Source organism: Kogia breviceps, chromosome 1, assembly GCF_026419965.1.
Source record: "Kogia breviceps isolate mKogBre1 chromosome 1, mKogBre1 haplotype 1, whole genome shotgun sequence".
NCBI classification, from domain to species: domain Eukaryota; kingdom Metazoa; phylum Chordata; class Mammalia; order Artiodactyla; family Physeteridae; genus Kogia; species Kogia breviceps.
The window spans coordinates 82,398,053-82,420,965 of record NC_081310.1 but is presented as its reverse complement, the minus strand read 5'-3'; the positions used below and the strand labels follow the sequence as shown (position 1 = coordinate 82,420,965).

Genomic DNA, 22,913 nt, shown 5'->3' with positions numbered 1-22,913 from the left:
GCGGATTCTCAACCACTGTGCCACCAGGGAAGCCCAATAAATTTCTTTTTAAAAGAATTTTCATATTATGTTTACAATCAATACAGATTCTCTGTTGCCTGACCCTCTAAATTTTGCTAGAACACAGTACAGACACTCATACCTCCCCCCACCCTTTCCCGATCATGTTCCCTATATTCAGCTAGAAGTGCAAGCTTTATTTTCTGAGCACTTTGAAAGGAAGTGAATAGATCTAAGAAGTGAAGCTGGAACATAGAGGTGTAAAGAGTTTCCCACCAGTCAAGATTTTGGGGGTGGGGAGAAGAGCTGAAAATCTTAATTCTCTATTTTTTTTTTGTTTTTCACGCAGAAATGAAAGTTTCTTTTATTTCCCTCGAATGAATCTAGAGAGACTTTTTTTGTTTATAATTTTCAGGACTAACATGAATGTTTTGGACAGCCTTTAGCAGTTCTCAGCCAGGGACAATTTTGCTCCCCAAGGGACATTTAGCAATGCCTGGAGACATTTTTGTTTGCCACAATTGAGGTAGGGGTGCTACTGCATCTAGTGGGTAGAGAGGTAGAGAGGCTGGGGATGCTGCTCAACACCCAGCATTGCACAGGGCTGCCCCCATTGGCCTCAAATGTCAAAAGTGTGAAGTTGAAAAATCTTTGGTCAAGGGGACGCTATCTAATTTTTGACAGACTTTGATATGTCAGTATTTTAAAATTTTATTCTAAAAGTGTAAGCACTAGAGGGCAGTACCTGCCCAACAGTTATGACTGATATTACTTTACTTTGGGGGTCTTTGAAGTTAAAAACGAACTCATGATTTAGGTTACTTGAAGATAAGTGACTTTAGGAGACACTTAAAGAACTATTTAAGTAATTCTAGACCAAAAGGCAGTTTTAATGACTACTCTTTCTGAAATCAGTAAAAGCAGAGCAGGAGGTTTTGTTTTTTTTTTTCATCTTTTTATAAATGATGCCCTGTGAACTTTTGCCAGAGAAAGGGGAAAAGTCACACTAGGTTTTTCACACACAGAAACACTAACGTCATTGCCACCTACACTTCTATTTGCTCTGTCAAAGCAGGTGATGGAAACTCGCTATTCCTAGGGCATGTGGATCATTGTAATGCTGTGGAGGATGTGTCTGGAACAGGGGGACTAAGAGCAGACAGGCAGAGCTGATTGAACCCATTAAATGAGGTAGAGAGGTCTGACTCAGCTCTTTGAGTCTCCAAAACAAATAATCACCAGTTTGTTTGAAGGTATTTACATTAGTTAACTATGCAAGAATGCAATACCATTTTCTGTTTTTATCCTAAGGATCAGTCCACTTTTTTTCTAATGAAACAATATTTTCTCTTTTCAGTGTGAGACATCCAGGCTGAAGCCTAAGATTTTGGGTATTTTAATAAAAATTGAACCTCCCTCCCCTAAACAGGACAAACCATTTGCTAAACTCACATTAAACCTACACATTCCTTTTTATTTATTATTAAACATTCAAGGTATACAACACAGTATAAAGAATGGACATTTATGGGCTTCACTGGTGGTGCAGTGGTTGAGAATCCGCCTGCCGATGCAGGGGACGCGGGTTCGCGCCCCGGTCCGGGAAGATCCCACGTGCCGCGGAGCGGCTGGGCCCGTGAGCCACGGCCGCTGAGCCTGCGCGTCCGGAGCCTGTGCCCTGCAACCGGAGAGGCCACAGCAGTGAGAGGCCCGCGTAACGCAAAAAAAAAAAAAAAAAAAAAAAAAAAAGAATGGACATTTATGAACCAGTCCAATTGAAACCCTCTGTGCACCCTTCTCCAATTGCATCCTTCTCTTCCTGTCTCTCACCCTGCCATCATGCTCAGGTGCCCAGGTAAATGATTTTGATGTTAAACAATCCCATCTATTTCTTCATAGTTTTATTATATATGCTAAATATGTACAGTAATATATAATTTTTGCATATTTAAAAACTTCCTATAAGTGGCATGTAACTAAACTGTAATTTGTGTTTCCCTTTCAACATTACGTTCATAAGATTTATCCATGTTGATACAAGTATCTCCAGTTATACCAATGTTATTTACCATCCTCCTATTATAGTTATTTAGGTTATTTCCAATTATTTGCTAATCCAAATAATGATGTTATGTATGTTCTCATATGTAGCTGTTTTTGTGCATGTGTGAGAGTTCTCTAAGGCAGGAGTCAGCAAACTATGACCTGGTCCATAGGGCTTTCCACCTGTGTTTGTATGATCCAGAAGCTAAGAATGGTTTTTACATTATTGAATGGCTTTTTAAAGTTTAAAAAGAAACACTAATATTTTATGACACATGAAAATTACATGAAAATTCAAGTTTCAGTGTCCATAAATAAAATTTTATTGGAACAGCCATGCTCATTTGTTTATATATTGTCTATGGCTGTTTTCAGGCCCAGTGAGTAGTTGCAACAGAGATTGGATGGCCTGCAAAGACTGAAATATTTACTATCTGACCCATTATAGAAAAAGTTTTCTGCTTTCTTCTCTAGTGTATACACATAGGATGGAATTGCTAGGCGGCACATATTTATATTTTGCTCTCTTATCAATTAAATCTAAGTTTAAAAATGCAAAATCCTATAATCTGTTGCATCAGATTGTATATTTTCTCAAACTCTGAAACAGATATGAAAAGAATTCTCTGAATCTTATGCTTTCATTTGGTTTAAGTAATGAGCTTAAACACATCTTTGTTGTAGCTTCTTTCCCCTTAGCTCTGGGTAGGTACTAATTGGTGCAGTGGTACAGAATACTAATTAGGTTTATCATTCTTTTGAAAGGGTTCTGGGAATGGGGAAAAGACTAGGAAATTTTTTATAATTTTTGAGCTTACTTTTAAGGCCTTTTTAAAAAAATAAATTTATTTATTTTATTTATTTATTTTTGTCTGCGTTGGGTCTTCGTTGCTGTGGGCGGGCTTTCTCTAGTTGTGGCGAATGGGGACCACTCCTAACTGTGGTGCATGGGCTTCTCACTGTGGTGGCTTCTCCTGCTGTGGAGCATGGGCTCTAGGAGAGCGGGCCTCAGTAGTGGTGGCTTGCGGGCTCAGTAGTTGTGGTGCAAGGGCCTAGTTTCTCCACGGCATGTGGGACCTTCCTGGACCACGGCTTGAACCCGTGTCCCCTGCATTGGCAGGCTGATTCTTAACCACTGCGCCACCAGGGAAGTCCCTTAAGGCTTCTTTTAAATATCCAAGAATATGTGATCTTAAAAAAACCCAAGTAGTTTGACTTCATTGGTCATTGGCTTTACTGCCCTCTACTAGAATGTAAACCCCATGAAGATAGCAATTTTTGTCTATTTTTGTTTATACTTGTAAAAATGCCTAGCACATAGTAGATGTTCAAGGAATACTTAGTAGTTGAATGAATGGATATATAGAACATAATCCATCTGAATTAAAGCTTGAAATTCATTGAACTACCTGGATATTTATAATACATCCCTTAATATTAAGCAACACTATATTTGGAATTATACAAGATATTTCCTGTTTTCATCTAGGTATATTAAACAGTAAGGGCATAGTTTGTGACTTTGCTCTCCTTGGTGAATAACAGTGATGATGAAAATAGGTCACACTAGTCTATAAGTGCTAGGCACAGTTCTAAGTGCATTACATGTGTACACTCATTTAATCCATATATTGATAAAAGCTCTAGGAGCTAGGTCCTATCATTATCATCATCTCCATTTTTACCAATGAGGAAACTAAACACAGATAGTTTAAATAACTGCCTAGGGTTATAAAGCTAGTAAGTGGTAAAACAGAGATTTGCAGCCAAACAAATTTTGGAAGAATATATATATATATATATATATATATATATATTTGTTGTTGTTGTTGTTGTTGTTGTTGTTGTTAAGTCACATGGCTTGAGGATCTTAGTTCCCCCGGCAAGGATTGAACCCGTGCCCTCCGCAGTGAAAGCATGGATTCCTAACCACTGGACCTCCAGGGAATTCCCTGGAAGACTGTTTAAATCCAGGAGGAGGGGTCTTTGAAGTCCTGTAGTCCCTCAGGGCAAGCTGTATAATAGGAATATAACGTGAGCCAATTTTTTAAAAATTAATTAATTTATTTTTGGCTACGTTGGGTCTTCATTGTGGTGCGAGGACTTCTCATTGCAGTGGCTTCTCTTGTTGCGGGGCACGGGATCTAGGTGCACAGGCTTCAGTAGTTGTAGCACACGGGCTCAGTAGTTGTGGCTTGCAGGCTCTAGAGCACAGGCTCAGTAGTTTTGGTGCACAGGCTTAGTTGCCCCGCGGTATGTGGGATCTTCTTGGACCAGGACTTGAACCCGTGTCCCCTGTGTTGGCGGACGGATTCTTAACCACTGCTCCACCAGGGAAGCCCAGGGAAGCCCCTGAGTCACGTTATTTACTTAAAAATTTTCTAGTAGCCACGTTTAAAAAATTTTTTTAAAATTGGTGAAATTAATTTTAATAATATATTTTATTTAACCTAATTAACAAATATTATCATTTAAATATATAATCAATAATATATAATCAATAATCAGGTTAAGATATTTTACATTATTTTTTCATACCAAGTCTATAAAATGTGATATGTATTTTACGCTTACAGCATATCTGAGTTTGCAGGAGGCACATTTCAAGTGCTCGATAGCCACATGTAGCTAATAGCTACTTTAACTGAACAGTGTAGCTCTAAGTTATAGAGGAGGGAATGTAAACCTTGAAAGCATATAAGTTGTCCAAAGTCATGCAATTAGTTGGGTGACTCACAGGTAAAGGTGAAAATTTTATGATTTTGGAGGTTGTGGGAGCAGTGCCAGGGATGATGGCCAATGAGAGTTTCTAAAACTATGAGAAATGGACTGGGACCAAGGCAGACCCGTAGAAATACAAGGGTAATGTGAAGTCCTCTAGAACCACTAAGTAGGTCTCAAATGGATTGATTTTAATGGCCAAGAGGTAGTTTGTTCACATTCTGAATTGAGGTTCATTTAGTCATCTGGCATTTATTTGTCTGCCTAATATGGTGAGAGTAGTATTAATATACTGCATTTTTAGTAACTACCTGTCAATTATAGTAACTGGTCTCAATTATATTTGATCATTTCGCTAGCTGCACTCTACTTACTAGCTCTTTCCAATTAGAGAAACAAACAGTCATCATCACGAAGTTCTGATTATATGCAGAAGAGCTGGGGAGTGGGGTGGTAGATTCACTACGTAAAAACCACGTGATCTTGGCTCTCATTAAGCTTGAAATCGAGTGGGAAAGTAATATTAGTATAGAGATTTAGTTAAATTTTAAACTATAGTCCTAAAGTGCTAAACTCCCAAAGTACTAAATTCATGGTTCCAGAAATGCAGAAGGAGAGAGAGAGTTCATCATGGATTCTGAGTTAAAATGAAATAACTAGTTATTTCAAAAACAACTTCATATTCATCCTAGCAGTCACACCGGCATTATTTACACATTATAGAGACAGTATGTTTTAAAGTTAAGCTTAATCTGTTTTGTTCCATTATGAAAAGGACCCTTTGAAAAATTTGAAAATATGAAAAAATGAAAAACATTAATCCATAATTCTAAAGACAACTATTTCTGTATATTTCCTTCCAAGTCTTTTAAAAACATTAAAAATACTTGTGATCATGAAATAGAATTATTTATTTGGTTTTTTTCCTTAAAATTATATCACAAGCATTAAAAATGTTCATAGGGCTTCCCTGGTGGCGCAGTGGTTGAGAGTCCATCTGCCGATGCAGGGAGCGTGGGTTCGTGCCCCGGTCCGGGAGGATCCCACATGCCGCGGAGCGGCTGGGCCCGTGAGCCATGGCCGCTGAGTCTGCGCATCCAGAGCCTGTGCATCCAGAGCCTGTGCTCGGCAACAGGAGAGGCCACAACAGTGAGAGGCCCGCGTACCGCAAAAAAAAAAAAAAAAAAAAAAAAAAAAAAAAGTTCATATATATCATTTAAAATACCTACTTGACAATAGTGAGATGTGTCATCATTTGTTCAGCCATGCCCATTTGATGCTTCAGTGACCATCTTTGTAAACAAACTCTTTTTTGTATTTAGGTTTTTTTCCTTAGGTCCAATTCCTGGAAGTTGAGCTGCCAAGCTAAAGAGTATACCATTTTTAAGGTTCCTGATATATTCTGACACATTGCTTACTGGAAGTATTGTCCCCATCAGTGTGAGGCCCATTTCACAGCAGTCAACAGCACTGAAGTAGTCTCATTTGTTTTTCATTTGCTAAGTTGGGAGACGAAAAATGTTATTTTATTGTTTTAATATCAATTCTTTGATGACTACTATTAAGTAAGAACAATTCCTCATATTTATGGTTATTTCTTATTTATTTATATTATTATATACTTTGTAATTTCCTCAGGTTTTATCAGTTTGTTTGAGTTCTTGATGTGTTAAGACATTGCTAGTTTGTTTTTTTTAATGGATAGTGTTGATAGTTCTTTTAAAATAATATTCCTTTAAACACCAGTTTTCAACATGTAGGGTTTTGGGGTTTAAAAAATATATATTATTTGGGGAAAACATTTAGTTTCCATTCTTTCTTACGCGGGCCTCTCACCACTGCGGAGCACAGGCTCCAGACGCTCAGGCCCAGCGGCCATGGCTCAGGGGCCCAGCCGCTCCGGGGCATGTGGGGCCGGATTGGGGGCACGAACCCATGTCCCCTGCATCGGCAGGCGGACTCCCAACCACTGCGCCACCAGGAAAGCCCTAATTTTCATTCTATTTAGGCACTCTTTGAACTGTTTTCTTATGCTGTCAATGGGTGTGGGCTCAAGTGGTGTCAACTACTTATACTAAGCAATTACTTTAAGAAAAATAAAATTACAAAGATACATTTTCTGTAAAACATACATTGGTTATACTGAAGTGTGGTAAAAATGTTTTTGGGAAAAAAATGCTTTGGGGAATATTTACTACTTTGAATTATCTGCACTATTTTCCTACAGTAGTGCCAATAGAGTAGATTGTATGTGAAAAGATTTTTTGAGTTTATTTATTTATTTATGTTTTCTGCGGTACGCGGGCCTCACACCGCTGTGGCCTCTCCCGTTGCGGAGCACAGGCTCCGGACGCGCAGGCTCAGCGGCCGTGGCTCACGGGCCCAGCCGCTCCGCGGCACGTGAGTCCCGCACGAACGCGTGTCCCTTGCATCGGCAGGCAGACCCCCAACCACTGCGCCACCAGGGAAGCCCTATTTATTTTTTTAAGTTTATCTTTTGAGATAAAATTCACATGTGAAAAGATTTTTACCTTCAAATTTTGGAAGGCTATATTGTTTGATTTAGAAAGAAGGCATGGACTGTGTACCTCTTCTTATGAACCCCAAAACCTGAAGTATGCCTTATTGTTAATTCCTGGTGCTCAGAACTTTTTTTTGTTGTTTTAAATTAGTGCTCATTTCTATGGGCTGCAAACTTTTCCCAATAGCTGAAGCAGAGACTTCTGGGCACTTTTATTTCTTCTTTCTTCACAGTTTTAGAAGAGCCCCTTGCCTCCTCTGTTTGTCATTATGTGTACTGAAGTACAGAATAGAAAATGCAAAACAAGACAGCTGTACAGGAGGTTTTTCTTTTTAAAGAAGTTGATAGACAAATGGCACAGGGTTCACTGTTCTCGCCAGCTGAGAGTTTAGCTTTCAGAAACCGCTATTTTAGGGGAACAAGTGAAGTAGTGTGGAAGGCCTGAAAGGCTTCATTGACACAACAGCCGGGAGGCTCTTGTACTACTTTGTCTGGTATGCAGTGCCCTTCGGAAACCAGCTCTTCAGAACTCTACACCCCCGACATCCCCAAAAGCTTAAAATATTAGGCTTTTTTATTTTTGGTGGGTTTTTTTTTTTTTTTGGCCACTATACTTGGTTTTCTAAGTGAAATTACTGAAAAGGAGTTTGTTTTTGTTTATCTTTTGCCTTTGAGTGTCAGTCAATGATTCACATAATCTCTTGGCTTGCTTAGTAGTGACACTGGGGGTCTGGGCAGTAGGGCCAAATAGTTGTCCCTAACAAATTAGTGGCCCAGCATTAGTATTTGCTTTCTGAACTAGAATCTAAGTGCTGCATCAAAAAGGAGTCCTTGGGTGGGGGAAATAAGACAAATTTGAAGCTGATGATTCTCAGCTGTCTTGAAGGTTGATCTGGAGAGATTTAATTTATGCTAAGGAATAACTTTCCAGTAGAACAAGGTATTAAAAGTTGTTAGATTTGTATCAGTTAAGTTGTAGACTCACTTGTAGACTTTGAGAGAGTGCTTCAAGGAAGACACAATCATCTGTGGCATGTTGGTTTGGTATAGAAGGGCTGAGGCCAGGCAACCTTTTCATCAATGGTTTTCATTCAAGTATTAATAGAGCGCCTATTATGTGTCTAGCCTTGAGAAAGGATGTGGCCTGTGCTCCTGAACTTTGAGGAGCTCAGAGTCATTGACCCATAGACTGTGGAAGATCCTTAGAGATAAGCGGTTCAGCCTTATTCTGCAGGGAGCATTGAGGCCCAGAAAGTTGACTTGCTCAAGATTACATGGAGTTAGCGGCAGATTTTTGAATGGAAGCTCCATCATTTTACTCCCAGTTTGGTATTTTTCCATTCAACTATTGTCGAAAGTGCCTATTGTCGTCAGAGAACAATTCAAGACAAGATATGCTGAAGTGTAAATTGAATAATCAATTGCCACTGCACATGGGGAGAGTTCATTGTTACCTGGTGTTATCTGGAAGTGTGACAGATTTTGAAGAATGGGTATGATGTGGACATTACAAAAGAACTAGAAAAATCTGGTCTCTGTTCTGTGTTGTTGGGGGATATTTACATCCTTCAGTTCAAGTAGGAGCCTTTAAATGTTCTCTCTGTTGGAGCACGTGCACACAGGAAGTACCCTTATTAAACATCAAAATGAAAGCTGGGTGAGGGCTGGGAGGTTGGAGGTGGGAGGGGAAGTAGAGTCCAAGTGATTCAGAGATTTCTGAGTAAACTTGGCCATCACACATTGGAGGATGAACTTTGAGTTCATTGCTAGAACTTTGAGTCTATGACGAGACGGGCCCTTGTGGAGGTCTTGTGGAGGTCTTGACGTAAAGAACTTGAGTGACCCCCCCTGGAACTTTTGCCTGGCTGCTAGGAATTAGTTCTTGGCCTTAATATTTGATCTCTTCTCACTCTATGCCTATGCCTATAGGTTTCCTTTCCCATTTAAGAGCATTGCTAAAAGCAAAAGTAACAATCTTAACCATCTGCTACTTAAACAAGAGAAGATTTATTACTTTTAATCGAAAGGATACTTGTTCCAACAGGAGAAGTGTATGCCTCAGAGAGGAAAGCCTGTGACAGCACATGTATTTTGGTCCCTGCTCTGCAGTCAAGTTGTGTGTGTGGGGGGTGCTCCCCAAAGTGCAAGCAGCAGATACAAGAGTTTAAGGCCAGAGAGAGCACTGCTGGTTCAGGGAACAGAAAGTTTAGTGCACATATAATATGGCTGGAGTATAGAGCAGGAGGTGGGGCCCTGAGGCATCTAGCAAAGAGAGTGGGGAGAGGGAGATTGAGGCTGAAGAATCCAGATCTGGAGGGCCTTGTAAACCATGTTAAAGAAAGTAGGCTTTAACTCAAGGGCAATGGGGATATAACTATGAGATTTAAATTTTAGATCACTCTGATTGCTGTATTGGGTTGGATTATAGGAGAGGGAGAATGAGAAACAGTAGAATCAGTGAGACTAATTAGAAGAATGTTGCATTAGTTGAAGAGAGAAGGGTCGATGGCCTGAACCTGCAGGGACAGAACTATGAAAAGCAATTTTGGCACTCAAGGCAAACAGCTAAAAATTGACCTTCAAGCAATTCTGTAATTCAAGATATGGCTTGTAAGTGTGTGTGACTGTGATGTGCCTTCCAATAGCTTTCAATTTAACTAAATATTGTGGATAACCAGGTGCTATTCTTTTAAAATAATTGTGTAAAAAAAAACCCCGCCAAACAAAATAACTTCCCTCTCTGCATTTTTGTCTCCAAGGGAAAAGCACCGTCAATCCCTAGCAGTTAGTCTGGGGCAGAGGCACGGGGAGGGAGGGAGGTGATCAGATTTAGGAGATAGTTGAGAAGTAGGATGGACAAGGAAATCTTTTGAGGGAAAAAATTTTGAGTTCATTTTTAAAGTTGTTTTTTAATTGAAAGAGTAAAATATGCCATGGCAAAATTCAAACTGTACTAAAGCTGTACGATGAAAAGTATGTCTCCTTAACCAGAGTCAAACACTGTTACTAGTTCTTGTGTATTCTTCTAGAAGTTTTCTGTACCACTGTAAGCTTAAATTTTTAGTATTTTCATTAAAAATATTTATTTTTATTAAAACATTTAATATTTTTCTTTTTATAAAAATGGGAGCATAACATACACCTTGCTCTTCCCTTTACTAATTCACTTAACATTATATTGTGGAAGTCTTGCCACATCTGCTTCATTCTTTTTAAAGACTGTTTAATAGTCCATTGAATGGGGACTTCCCTGGTTGTGCAGTGGTTAAGAATCCACCTGCCAGTGCGGGGGGACATGGGCTTGAGCCCTGGTCTGGGAAGATCCCACATGTCGTGGAGCAACCAAGCCCGTGCGCCACAACTACTGAGCCTGCGCTCTAGATCCCACAAGCCACAACTACTGAGCCTGTGTGCCACAACTACTGAGCCCACATGCCACAACTACTGAAGCCTGTGAGCCTAGAGCCCGTGCTCTGCAACAAGAGAAGCCACCGCAAAGAGAAGCTCGCGCGCCACAACAAAGAGTAGCCCCCACTCGCCGCAACTAGAGAAAGCCCACACGCAGCAACGAAGACCCAACGCAGCCAAAAATAAATAAAAAGTAAAATAAATTTATAAAAAAAGAATGATGCATTAAAAAAAAATAGTCCACTGAATGAATGTATTATCATAATTTATTTAAATTGGTCTCCAAACTGATGGACATTGGGACTATTTCCAATTTTTGGTATTTGAATTAGATTTTTACATAAGAGAAGAGACATGAATTAATAAAGAAATAATTTTAGGTCATGAGAAAAGGTTTATATATAAACAGGGAGCCCTAGCATTTTTGTGACTGAGGAGCTACTCTTGACTTGCCTAAGCCTTAGGCAAGTCAAGGTGAATGTAGTTATGAGGGTGGAGGTGGGAGAGTAGTGAGTGTTTATGCAGACCTTTGAGTCTATGTGACTTAAGAACTGGGCATGTCTAACAGGAATGGATTGAAGCTGGCATAGACACTTCTTCACCAATTAACGATCTTTCAGGGGAGTAGGCTGTTACAGCTGTGAACACTGACCATGTTCCCTTCCAGTAGAAATGCCCTCTTGTCCACCCATGGCTGTCAGTCACTGTATTGCATCCCAAATCTATCTGCTGTCACAGTTGTTTATCTGGGCCCCCTAGCCATCATGAGAAACAGGAAGTATTTGTAAAAGACAGAGAGTAGGTCTGATAGCTTGGGAGGAATGAGAAATGGGCCATTTTGTAAGGCTACTGCCCACTTGTTCTTCCTTTTGGTTTAAGCACACTTTGTCCTCTCCCACTGATGTTGGAAGAGTTAGTTTCAGATGCAACCATTTACCGGTTGCATGATCTTGGGAAAGTCTCAATATCTCCAAACTTCAGTTCTCCCATCAGCAAAATGGGTATAATAATTCCTGGTTGGCACAGTGTTGGTAAGATTTAATAAGCCAATGGATGTGAAAGGGCCTGTGTTTCATTTTACTTTTTTCTAAGATCTTGCCAGAATGGAGTTTGTAAAGCAATATGTAATCCAACCCAAGACAGTGAAGCATATTCTATTCTTTCCGGGGATGTGCCTCCCAGCGTAAGCCTCCCATACCGTCGGCTTTTATGCTTTATTGAAGCTGTACCTGAAAGTTCATCACCTTTAGGAAAATATTACCAGATTTCTTTACATTTCTATAACACTTTATGGCTGGCAAAGAGACCTTAGCAGCAATGATCTAATTTGAGCCTCCCATCAAACCATCTGGGGTAAATAGGGCATGTTTTATTCCCATGTAAAAATGGCATAACTGAGGCTCAGAGAAATTGATATAAAGAAACTGAAACTCACAGAAGACACATTGGTAATAAATAGAGAGCAGGAAGAGGTCCCTCTAGACTACTACAGGACTGATGAGGTGAGAGGTAGCTTCCCTGCTTTCAATCTGCTTAGCCTTGGAATTCTTGAGTCTGTTTCCCCAATCATATTTTACATCCTAGTAAAATACATATCACTGTAAATATTTGTTTATTTATTTGGCTGCGCTGGATCTTAGTTGCGGCATGCAGGCTCTTAGTTGCAGCATGTGGGATCTGGTTCCCCCACCAGAGATCAAACCCAGGCCCTGTGCATTGGGAGTGTGAAGTCTTAACCACCGGACCACCAGGGAAGTCCCCATGTCACTTTATTTATTTAAAAAGATTTTTTTTTTTATGTGGACAATTGTTAAACTCTTTATTGGATTTGTTACAGTACTGCTTCTGTTTTATGTTTTGGTTTTCTGGCCACAAGGCATATGGGATCTCAGCTCCCCAACCAGGGATCGAACCAGCACCCCCTACATTGGAAGGTGAAATATTAACCACTGGACTGCCAGGGAAGTCCCCCCATGTCACTTTAAAAATAATTTCTCACTGGAAAAAAATGTTTTATTAGTAATATATTTCACAGTTTGCAAAATACCTTAAAATCCACATATACATTTGATTCTTACAATAACCCTATGAAGTAAGTAGAGCAAATGTGAGTAATTCCATTTTGCAGATGTGGAAATAGATTTAGGAATTGAGACCTGCCCAAGGTCAAACAATCAATAAGGAGAAGAGCCAGAATGGGAAACTGGCCTTCTGGCCAGCAATTTCAATGCCTTTAAAAACAAATTATTTATTTTAATTCTTGTATGCATTGGGTCTTCATTGCTGTATGTGGGCTTTCTCTAGTTGCGGCGAGCAGGGGCTACTCTTTATTGTGGTGTGTGGGCTTCTCATTGCGGTGGCTTCTGTTGTTGCGGAACACGGGCTCTAGGCACAGAGGCTCAGTGGTTGTGGCTCACGGGCTCTAGAGTGCAGGCTCGGTAGTTGTGGCGCACGGGCTTAGTTGCTCCGCGGCATGTGGGGTCTTCTCGGACCAGGGCTCGAATCCGTGTCTCCTGCATTGACAGGCGGATTCTTAACCACTGCACCACCAGGGAAGCCCCTTAAAAAGTATTTATTGAGTACCTTTGTGAACTGCTCACCATCTAGTTGGGAGAACGGAAAATAAACAAATGGTTACAATCAAAGACAAAATATACTTTGCAGTTTGGAGACTTAATAAGTGTTGTTTTTTTTTTTTTTTGGTACGCGGGCCTCTCACTGTTGTGGCCTCTCCCATTGCGGAGCACAGGCTCCGACGTGCAGGCTCAGCGGCCATGGCTCACGGGCCCAGCCACTCTGCGGCATGTGGGATCTTCCCAGACCCGGGCACGAACCCGTGTTCCCTGCATCGGCAGGCGGACTCTCAACCACTGTGCCACCAGGGAAGCCCAATAAGCGATTTTTAATGACAGCGTGATGACACCTTTTCCTCAAAAGTTAATGATCACTATTGACTTTTGTAAAGAGTGGGAGAAAGAAGCCACGCATACACATATCCATAACGAGCCCCCACTCCTTGACATTAGTGAAAATCATCTGAATTTTACATTCCAATAAGTAACTGACATTTTCTTAGCATGTTAATCTGTAGGGAATTACAGGCTGCAGGTTAGTAGTATATCATCAGAGAATGTCAACTGGATTACAGTATTATGTTACTTTGATGCCACTGCCCAGAATTCTTTTAGTCTTTTCCTTACTAACAGCTACTTTTGCTAGATCTTATTTCAGCAACATCATGTAAAAAAAAAGAGAGAATTTGTAATAATTTTCTTTATAAACAGCATATTTCTTGTTTGATAATAAAGACTTTGCTTACTTCTGTCCTCTTGCTTTCTCGGGGCCATAATTGGTTGTAGGTCTGCTCATCCTTCTCAGTTCTCCAGGGCAACATGTGACCTGAAGCGGACTCTAAAAGAGGAAAGATAGGTCAGACTTAGAGATTCAAGATTAAACAGAGCAGTGTGTTTAGAGCACTAGACTTAGAATTTAAAAAAAAAAAAAAAGGAAGAGTAAATCTCCCTTGTATAATGAAGAATTAACTTTACCCAAAGAGAGGCCTGGCCTTTGCCCTCAGCTACTGGGAGGTAATATCTAGGCCCCTACAATGTCCTACCTGATAGGAGTGTCTTTGTCTGCCTGGGGCATTTGGCCACTGACCATTCTAACAATGTGATTTATGATGGTGGCTTTGGAATATGCTATATCAGTTCTGACCTCCAGAGGAACAGGAGACTACAGGTCAGAGGTGTGGGCAGTGTGTGAGTGAGCCTCAATAAAAACTCTGGACACCAGAGACTTGGGTAAGCATCTCTGCTTGGCAACACTCTTGAATGTCGGCACACGGTGTAACCGGGAGGAGGTAATGCTATCCAGGACTCCATGAGAGATGACCCGAAGCTTCATGTTTGGGTCTTGCCCACATTTCACCCCATCTGTCTCTTCTTTCAGCTCTTTCTGATTTGTATCATTTTGTAATAATACTTTAATAGTAAGTACAATGCTTTCCTGAGTTCTGTGAGCAGGTCTAGCAAACGCTCAAACTTGACGGAGTAGTGGGACTCCTGCTCTTGTGACTGGTATCTGAAGTGAGGGCAGCCTTGTGGAGGACTGGACCCATAACCTGTGAAGTTTGGCCTAAACCTGGTAGTTGGTGCTGGACATCACTGCGTTTTCCCAAAACCTGATTTTAGATTTAGATTTTGGCACTTTCTAGCTTGGTTACTTCTCTCAGCTTCAAATTTTTTTTTATCCTTAATTTGGTGTCATCTCTGCCCTACTTTCCTCACAGGGTTAATTCTTAAGATCAAAATAAGTAATGTATGTAAAAGCTATTAATAGCAAACAAGAATATGCTATTTAAAAACTGTAATGGGTCATCAAAATATATTCATATTATTACAATGGAACTAAATGGTTGCGATGAATTTGGCGGACGTGTGCATGGGTTAGGCACCATTTTATTCAGTCATTCATTACGCAAAGAATTTTTGCATTTATATTGTGTGCAGAGTGCTAGGGAGATAACAGTGAACAAGTCAAGGCCCTGCCCCCATGGGGCTTATATTCTACTCAGGGAGAGAGATAATAACACAGTAAATGAGGCAAATAATGAGACTGTGCTAATTGTTGTGAAAGAAGCAAATAGAGTGACATGATAAGGAGCAGTTCCATTGGAAGGGGTGGTTCTTGAGACAGAGTGGCCAGTGAAGAGCTCTCAGAGGAGCTGACATTTAAAAAAAGATTTTAAGGAAGGGAACTAGTGTTTTTCTAGGCAGAAGGACTAGGAAGGGCAAAGGTCTTGAGGTAGGAAAGAGGTTGGTTGTATTTGAAGAACAGAAACGAAGTCTGTGTGGCTGCTTCTGGACAACATAAAGTGGGAGATGTGCATGGGTCAGATGATGAAGGGGAAGAAGTTTGGATTTTTATTTTGAGAGTGACGAGACGCTGGATGGCTTTGTGTGTGTGTGTGTGTGTGTGTGTGTGTGTGTGTGTGTGTGTGTGTGTGTGTGTGTAAAATTTTTTTATTTATTTGGCTGTGCCGGGTCTTAGTTGCAACACGTGGGAATCTTCATTGCCGCGTGCAGGATCTTAGTTGCCGCATGCAGGATCTAGTTCCCTGACTAGGGATTGAACCCACACCCCCTGAGTTGCCAGCTCAGAGTCTTAACCACTGGATCACCAGGGAAGTCCCTTGGATGGTTTTAAGTAGGCAAGTAACATGAAGTGCTCTAAGAATTCCAGCTGCTGAGTGGGGAAGAGGAGAAAGCAGGGGGAGCTCTCCAGGGTCCTAAGGGACTTCGAAAAGGGAGGTCTGTGGGACAGCCACTGGCTGTTGCTGTGGTTGGTCTTGGGGCTACAGCTGGTAACTTATTGTCTCCCTGCTCTGTTATCTACTCTAAATTCCACTCTCCCTCTCTTCTGGAGATGAGTCCACTGTCACCTCTGCCGGTTTTGATGGCTTACCGGGTGGTGTAACCCACACCCTTATTCTTGAGGAGGTCTGAGTCCTGATACCCTCACTCTTCACAGGCTGTGCTGTGCTTGTCATTCATGTCACAGTTAGGCCACAGAGTGCCAAGAGGTGCCCGAGTGGATACCTGAGTTCCACGCATATCCCTGTCCCACGTAGTAGCAGTTCTACCTCCTTTTGCTGACGAGGCTTAATATCCCTGAGGCCCCACTCAAAGCTGCAGCCTTGGGGAGTGACATGCATGATATATATAACTTATATATGTATGTATTATGTATATGTATTTTAAAATATTTATTTATTTATTTATTTATCTGGCTGCGACAGGTCTTAGTTGCGGCATGCGGGATCTTTGGCTGCAGCATGTAGGATCTTTTTTTTTTTTTTTCAGTTGCGGCATGTGGGATCTAATTCCCTGACCAGGGATCGAACCCGGGCCCCCTGCTTTGGAAGCGTGGAGTCTTAACCACTGGACCACAAGGGAAGTCCCTAACGTATTTTTAAAATGTCACTCTGGCTATTGTGTGGAACCTGGATGGAAAGGGAGTGAGAGTGGACGCAGGGAGACAAGCAGGGGTTCCTCTGGTGGTTCAGGTGAGAGATGGTGGTTGGGGCCAAGGAGGTGGCCATGGAAATACTTCTTCTTGCTAGACTACAAACTCCAGGAAGGCTCGGAGCTGTCTCTTTTGTGTAACTTATGTATTCCAAGCTTCTAGAACAGTGCCTGGCACATAGGAGGTCCTCAGAAAATATTAGTTGGATCAATGAGTGAATAGTTACTTTCTGGAGTTAGACTGGCATCAGGTTTAGGATAAATAAAAGTGTAAGCTCTTCTAAAAAAAAAAAAACTGCAACTTTGTATGTCTCCCAGTAGTATATGGGCTACAGCAGTATTCCTAGGGGGCGGAACATATTGTCTCCAGAACAAAGAGGTCCACCAGGGATTGTGTTCCCTTCTTTGTGGATGCAAGATGCAGCAATTTGCCTTTTCTTTAGATGGCTGTCCTATCATACCCCTACCACTGGACCCCAAATGACTTTACTGAAGGGGCAGTTCCCTGAATGTTCCTAGAGTTTATATCCCACCCTCTTGAGTGCTTGTGTCTTACCAAGGCTTTAAGGTGCTAGCCACCTTTTGCTCAGTCTCCTGAAACAGCATAATGTCATTGATGCAATGGATCGATGTGATATTCTGTGGGATGTCGAGATGGTCTAGATCTTTTCTGAATATATCACGACACAGATTTGGAGAGTTACCACAGCCTGGGGAAAAAACTAAATGAATGTTGTTCAGTCCACATGAATGCTATTTCCGATCCTCTTTCCTGATTGGGATAAAGAGGAATGCATTTGCTAAATCAGTGGCCACATAACATGTACTTGAAGTCATATTTATATGCTCTAGCAATGAGACCACATCCAGCATTGTGGCTGCAATCGGGGTTGAGTTGAACTGGCAACAGTCTACAGTCATTCTCCAGGATCCATCTGTTTTCTGCAGGGCCCAGACTGGTGAATTAAACAGAGGTATGGTAGCGACCACCATCCCTGCATCCTTAAGATCCTAAAGAGTGGCACTGATTTTTATCTTCCCTCCAAAATGGGGTATTGTTTTTTATTTACCATCTTGTCTGGGGAGCAGAGGAGTGGGGAGAGGTGCACAGTTTTGGAGGTTTCCATTTGTCCTTCTCCACTGTGAAAGCTCTTATCACATAAACCAATAACTCAATGTGGTGGCTTCGCCAACTGCCAAATATAGCAATCCCAGCTACACGTTCACGGACTGGGGCAACGACCACTAGGTGGGGCCATGGACCCAGTGGACCCCCTTTAAGCTGACTTCAGCCAGGACTCCATTTTGACCTGGCCCATGTCCCATCACTCTAATGGGGGTCCACAATGACATTTTAGGTCTCTGAATATCAGTATCATTTCAGAGCCTGTGTCCTGCTGGATATTCCCCCCCAACCTCCTAGTTTACAGTCACCCAAGTAAAATGGCTGTGAGTCCCTTTGCAAGAGGACTGGTAGAATTATTACAGTGTATACTTGCTGTGACATTGCAGGCTCCTTTCTCCTGGGGACTTGGACACTTTTTCATTCAATAGATTTCAGGTCTGAAAGCAGTTTCAGGTCTTTGAACTGGGCAAGGGATTATGACGTTTTTATAAAGTGTTTTTTAAAAAATATATTTAGCTATGGTAAAAAACACATAAAATTTATCATCTTAACCATTTTTAACTGTACAGTTGAGTAGTGTTAAGCATATTCACAATGTTGTACAACCCAGCTCCAGAAATTTTTCATTTTGCAATATTGAAACCGCATGCATTAAAAAACAACCCATTTCCCCCTCCCTGCAGCCCCTGGAAACCACCATTCTACTTCCTGTTTATATGACCATTTTTTTGACTATTTTAGATACTTCATATAAGTGGGAGCATACAGTATTTGTCTTTTTGTGACTGGCTTTCTTAGCAGTCCTCAAGGTTCATCCATGGTGTAGTATATGACAGGATTTCCTTCCTTTTTAAAGGTTGAATAATATTGCATTGTATGTATATACCACATTTTGTTTATCCATTCATCCTTTGGTGAACACTTGAGTTACTTCCACCTCTGGCCCACTGTTAATAATGCTGCTATGAACACGGATGTGCAAATATCTCTTTAAAATCCTGCTTTCATTCTTTTGGATATATACCAGGAGTGGGATTGCTGGATCATATGGTAATTCTATTTTTATTTCTTTGAGGAACTACCATATTGTTTTCTATAGTGGCTGCACCATTTTACACTCCCACCAACAGTGCACAAGGGTTCCAATTTCTCCACATCAAGAGATCATGATTTTTTTTTATTGGGGCAACAGTGTTCAGCTCCCTGTTCACCTAGTCTTGCATTCTTTTTATATATTAAACAATGCCCATCTATATTGTCCCTAGGGATATCGTGTTCTGTTAACCAACTCATATCTCTATGGGTTAAGCCCCCTTCGTTGGCCCTTCAATCTTGCTGCTCATTAAGGTAATTGTGACCCCCTGGCTCCTACTGTTGCCACTTGGCCTCAACTGATGGAGATGCGGAGGAGGGGTTTGATTATCTCCGTTGCTATCAATGATGCAAGCTCTGTGATTGCCTCTCCTGCTCTGCAGAGACGAGCCACCACTGAACTTCGTGATGCTGGTGCCCCTCTAATGGCTGTGGTGAATGGTTTGTCTTCTGGACCTTCCATGAAATATAATCCTTTGGTGGGTCTTCAGGCCTCAAATAATAGATCCATTCCACTATGTCCACTCCCTAAGCTTTTTAATCCTTTCCTCCACTGTCTGATGTGGCAATTCCGGCATTCCAACTTTGCTCAGTATGGGACATCACTTTTCCCAGGCTTCTAGGAGCACTCTAAGAACACATTGGAACCACCTCTGGTGTTCTTGCTGGAATGTAAACCCTATATCCCAAGAGAGTGCCCCTAAATTAATAAACTCTTTCTTATCCAGTTTTATACTCTGGTACCCTTGATCAGGCACACTCAAAATCTAATCCATGGCATCCTCTCCTGCTCCTGCTGTTACATGCTGGGTGTTAGTTCCTTTTCTTCCTTCTGAGGTCCAGCATGTTCTCAGCTGAATTGTGCTGTGACTTAGCACCAGTTATCATCCTGGCAGCCAGAAAAGGAGATGGGGTCCGATCCTGACCTCTGCCATCTTCTAGGGAGGGGTCTTTACTGGGGACAGGTGGTGCTAGCTCTTAATGGGGAGGGGTGGATCACTTTTGTATGGGAAACCAAAATCTTCAGGGACATCTACCATCCGAGGATACCAGATGCCCACACTCCATGTGTTAGGGTTCCAGTACAGGTTTTCTCAACTAGGGCCCTGGCACAACAGATCTACCGTGTCCGAAAGTTCTAGTTTCCTTTCTCAGGTGAGAGTTGGTCTTTGAAGTTCTGCATCTCTACTAGTTTCTGAGTTGGGTCTTCATTCTTTACTGCTCTCTTGAGGTAACGCAGTCGTCTTACTGTTGTGGCCTCTCCCATTGCGGAGCACAGGCTCCGGACGCTCAGGCTCAGCGGCCATGGCTCACGGGCCCAGCCGCTCCGCGGCACGTGGGATCTTCCCGGACCGGGGCATGAACCCACGTCCCCTGCATCGGCAGGCGGACTCTCAACCACTGCGCCACTAGGGAAGCCCACTTTACTGCTCTCTTAACAGCAGGAGAGAAGAACCTCTTTGTAAGCTACCAAAGAAGCCTCAGGCTTTCACACTTAATTTCAATTGGTTTGTAATTGCTTTTCCTTGTTTCCCCATAAGATGCCAAAGCAGTTTAGTAACCATCAGCCAATTTTCATGTCCTTGTATGAGTCATTTCCCTGTACTTTTCAAATACCTGAATCATTTCACTGGCCAGGAGGGTCTCCTCCATCAGATCATTCTCCTGAATTACCACTGGTGAAAATTTTTCTGGCTGGAGACTGTTCCTGTCTCTCTATTATTTTTCCAATAAATTTTGCTTGCAAACTGAATGGTTCCTTCTTTGGTTCCTTTCTCTTGCAATACCTTATCATTTACAGCTAAGAAAGGCTTACTGGTACTTTCAACATTGTGCCTGGAAATCTCCTTAGCTAATTAGGTACATTTTCTATCTTCCAAAGTACCATAGGTGACAGTTTCATAAATTATTCCACCACTATTTAACACAAGGTAACCCTTTTTCCAGCGTCCGATGGTAATTTCCTCCCCGATCATCCAGCCTCTACTAATAGTCTCTTGGCTGCCCTTCTAGCCTCTGTTTGCTGCCTGGTCCCAATGCCAGTGTCCTGTGTTTTGGGTTTTAAGTATGGCAGTTTCCCACTTCAGTGTTTCAGTTTCTACTGCTGAATAACAAACCACCCTCAAACTTAGTGGCTTAAGACAACAATGATTTATTAATTTCTCACAATTCTTTGGGCTGACTGGATGGTTGGTCTTTGGTCTTGCATGTTGTGCTGCATTTAGCTTGTGTTTGCCCAGAGGCTCGGATGTTTGGGATGGTTTTGCGTGGTTTCAATGCCTCTTTCTCCACGTGGTCTCACATCCCAAAGATGCTTGGCCAGGTTTCTTACTTGCAGCTAAATTTTAAGAGGGCCAGAGAGGACAGTGTGAGACCTCTTAGGGCCTAAACTCCGGAACTTACACAATTGCACGTTCTACTGGTCAAAGCAAGTCACAAGGCAAACCCAGATTCAGACAGCACTTGGAGAAATATCAATGCCTCTTGAGTGGGAGGAGCACTAAACTCACAATGCAAGAGCATGGATGGAGGTTGATTCCTTGAGGGCCATTATTTAAGGATCTACCACACTTAAATTTAAGGTGCCTGTTAAAATGGAATACTATTCAGCCATAAAAAGAATAAAATTTTGCCATTTGCAGCAACATGGATGGACTTGGAGGGCATTATGCTAAGTGAAATAAGTCAAACAGAGAAAGACAAATACTGTATGATATCACTTATATGTGGAATCTAAAAAAATATAACAAACTAGGGAATATAACCAAAAAAGCAGCAGACTCACAGATATAAAGAACAAAGTAGTGGTTACCAGTGGACGGGGGGATATAGGAGTGGGGGAGTGGGAGGTACCAACTATTGGGTGTAAGTAAGATAGGCTCAAGGAGGTATTGTACAACATGGGAAATATAGCCAATATTTTGTTATAACTGTGAATGGAGTGTAACCTTTAAAATTGTATTAAAAGAAGTTAATAGACCCTAAGAGTTCTCATCACAAGAAAGAAAAAAAAAAACGCCTGTTAGACACCCAAGTAAAGAGGCCAAATAGGTACGTAGCTGTAAGTGCCTTGATCCGAGAGCCGGGGGTTAGGCCAGGGAAGGAAATTGGGAATCATCAACATACAGACATGATGCTCTGTGAATCATCCTGCCCTGCAGCTTCCTGGTCGCTGCGGCAGTGGACTGCGGAGGAGTCAGGGTGCTAGCAGGGTGCAGCGCTCTGAACGAGGCTGGGTCAGGGCTGGGGGAAGAACATGCTGCTCTTGCGGTGGCTCCGAGCCACTTCCCCGCTCAGGTGTAGAGGATTCCACTAGCCCTCTCCTTCCAACCCCCACCTTGATAGAGCCACAGGCGTTAGGGAGGAGGTTAGGACAACTGGTCTGCACGTAGAGGACATAGGACAGGCAACCATTCCACTGCCTTGTTTTGCCATCTAAAGAAAGGAACCCAGTAAAACGGGGAACGAGCCACTTTGCCCTGCTCAATCTTCTTTTTGTTGCGCTGCATTTGATGCCAGGTAGGACAAATTTGCAAAAGCAACTGCATTCCCATTGTTACCACTTCTGGCCATTTCCTCTCATTCTTCATCTAGAAGATAGTTTAGGCATCATCCCTAAATGTCCGACAACACTTTGTTAACCCAAAACTAATTACCCTTATTTTAGATTTTTCTGTGTTTCTTAGGAGGAAGGGGCTGTTTGCTGTCATGGTTTTACTATTTGGAAGAGGAAAAGCAAGAATGAGATTGAGTCTAGTATTTTTGAAAGAAAGAGGTGATTTCAGAGCTATTTCAAACCAGCAGGAAAGACAGGGGGGATAAATCCAACTTGTCCAAAGGAGAAAGCAAAGAGGAGGAGGGAATAAGTCGGAGGCTGTGATGCAGGTCAAGAGTTCTATGTTACCTGCTTTTCTCTAAGTTACTCTTCTCCGTGTTGTCTTTACGAAAATGAAAACTGCCTATGTCCCTCCTTTCT

General features: G+C 41.8%; 1 long non-coding RNA gene across 2 annotated transcripts in view; it reads left to right on the top strand.

The window, feature by feature from the left end:
• Positions 1-22,913, top strand: part of LOC131753473 (uncharacterized) — a 54,779-nt gene that overhangs the window by 19,230 nt on the left and 12,636 nt on the right. For both annotated transcript variants that reach the window (XR_010840902.1, XR_010840901.1), the window contains exon 4: positions 16,558-16,760. This is a non-coding gene — a long non-coding RNA (uncharacterized lncRNA). The remainder of the gene's footprint in view (positions 1-16,557; positions 16,761-22,913) is intronic.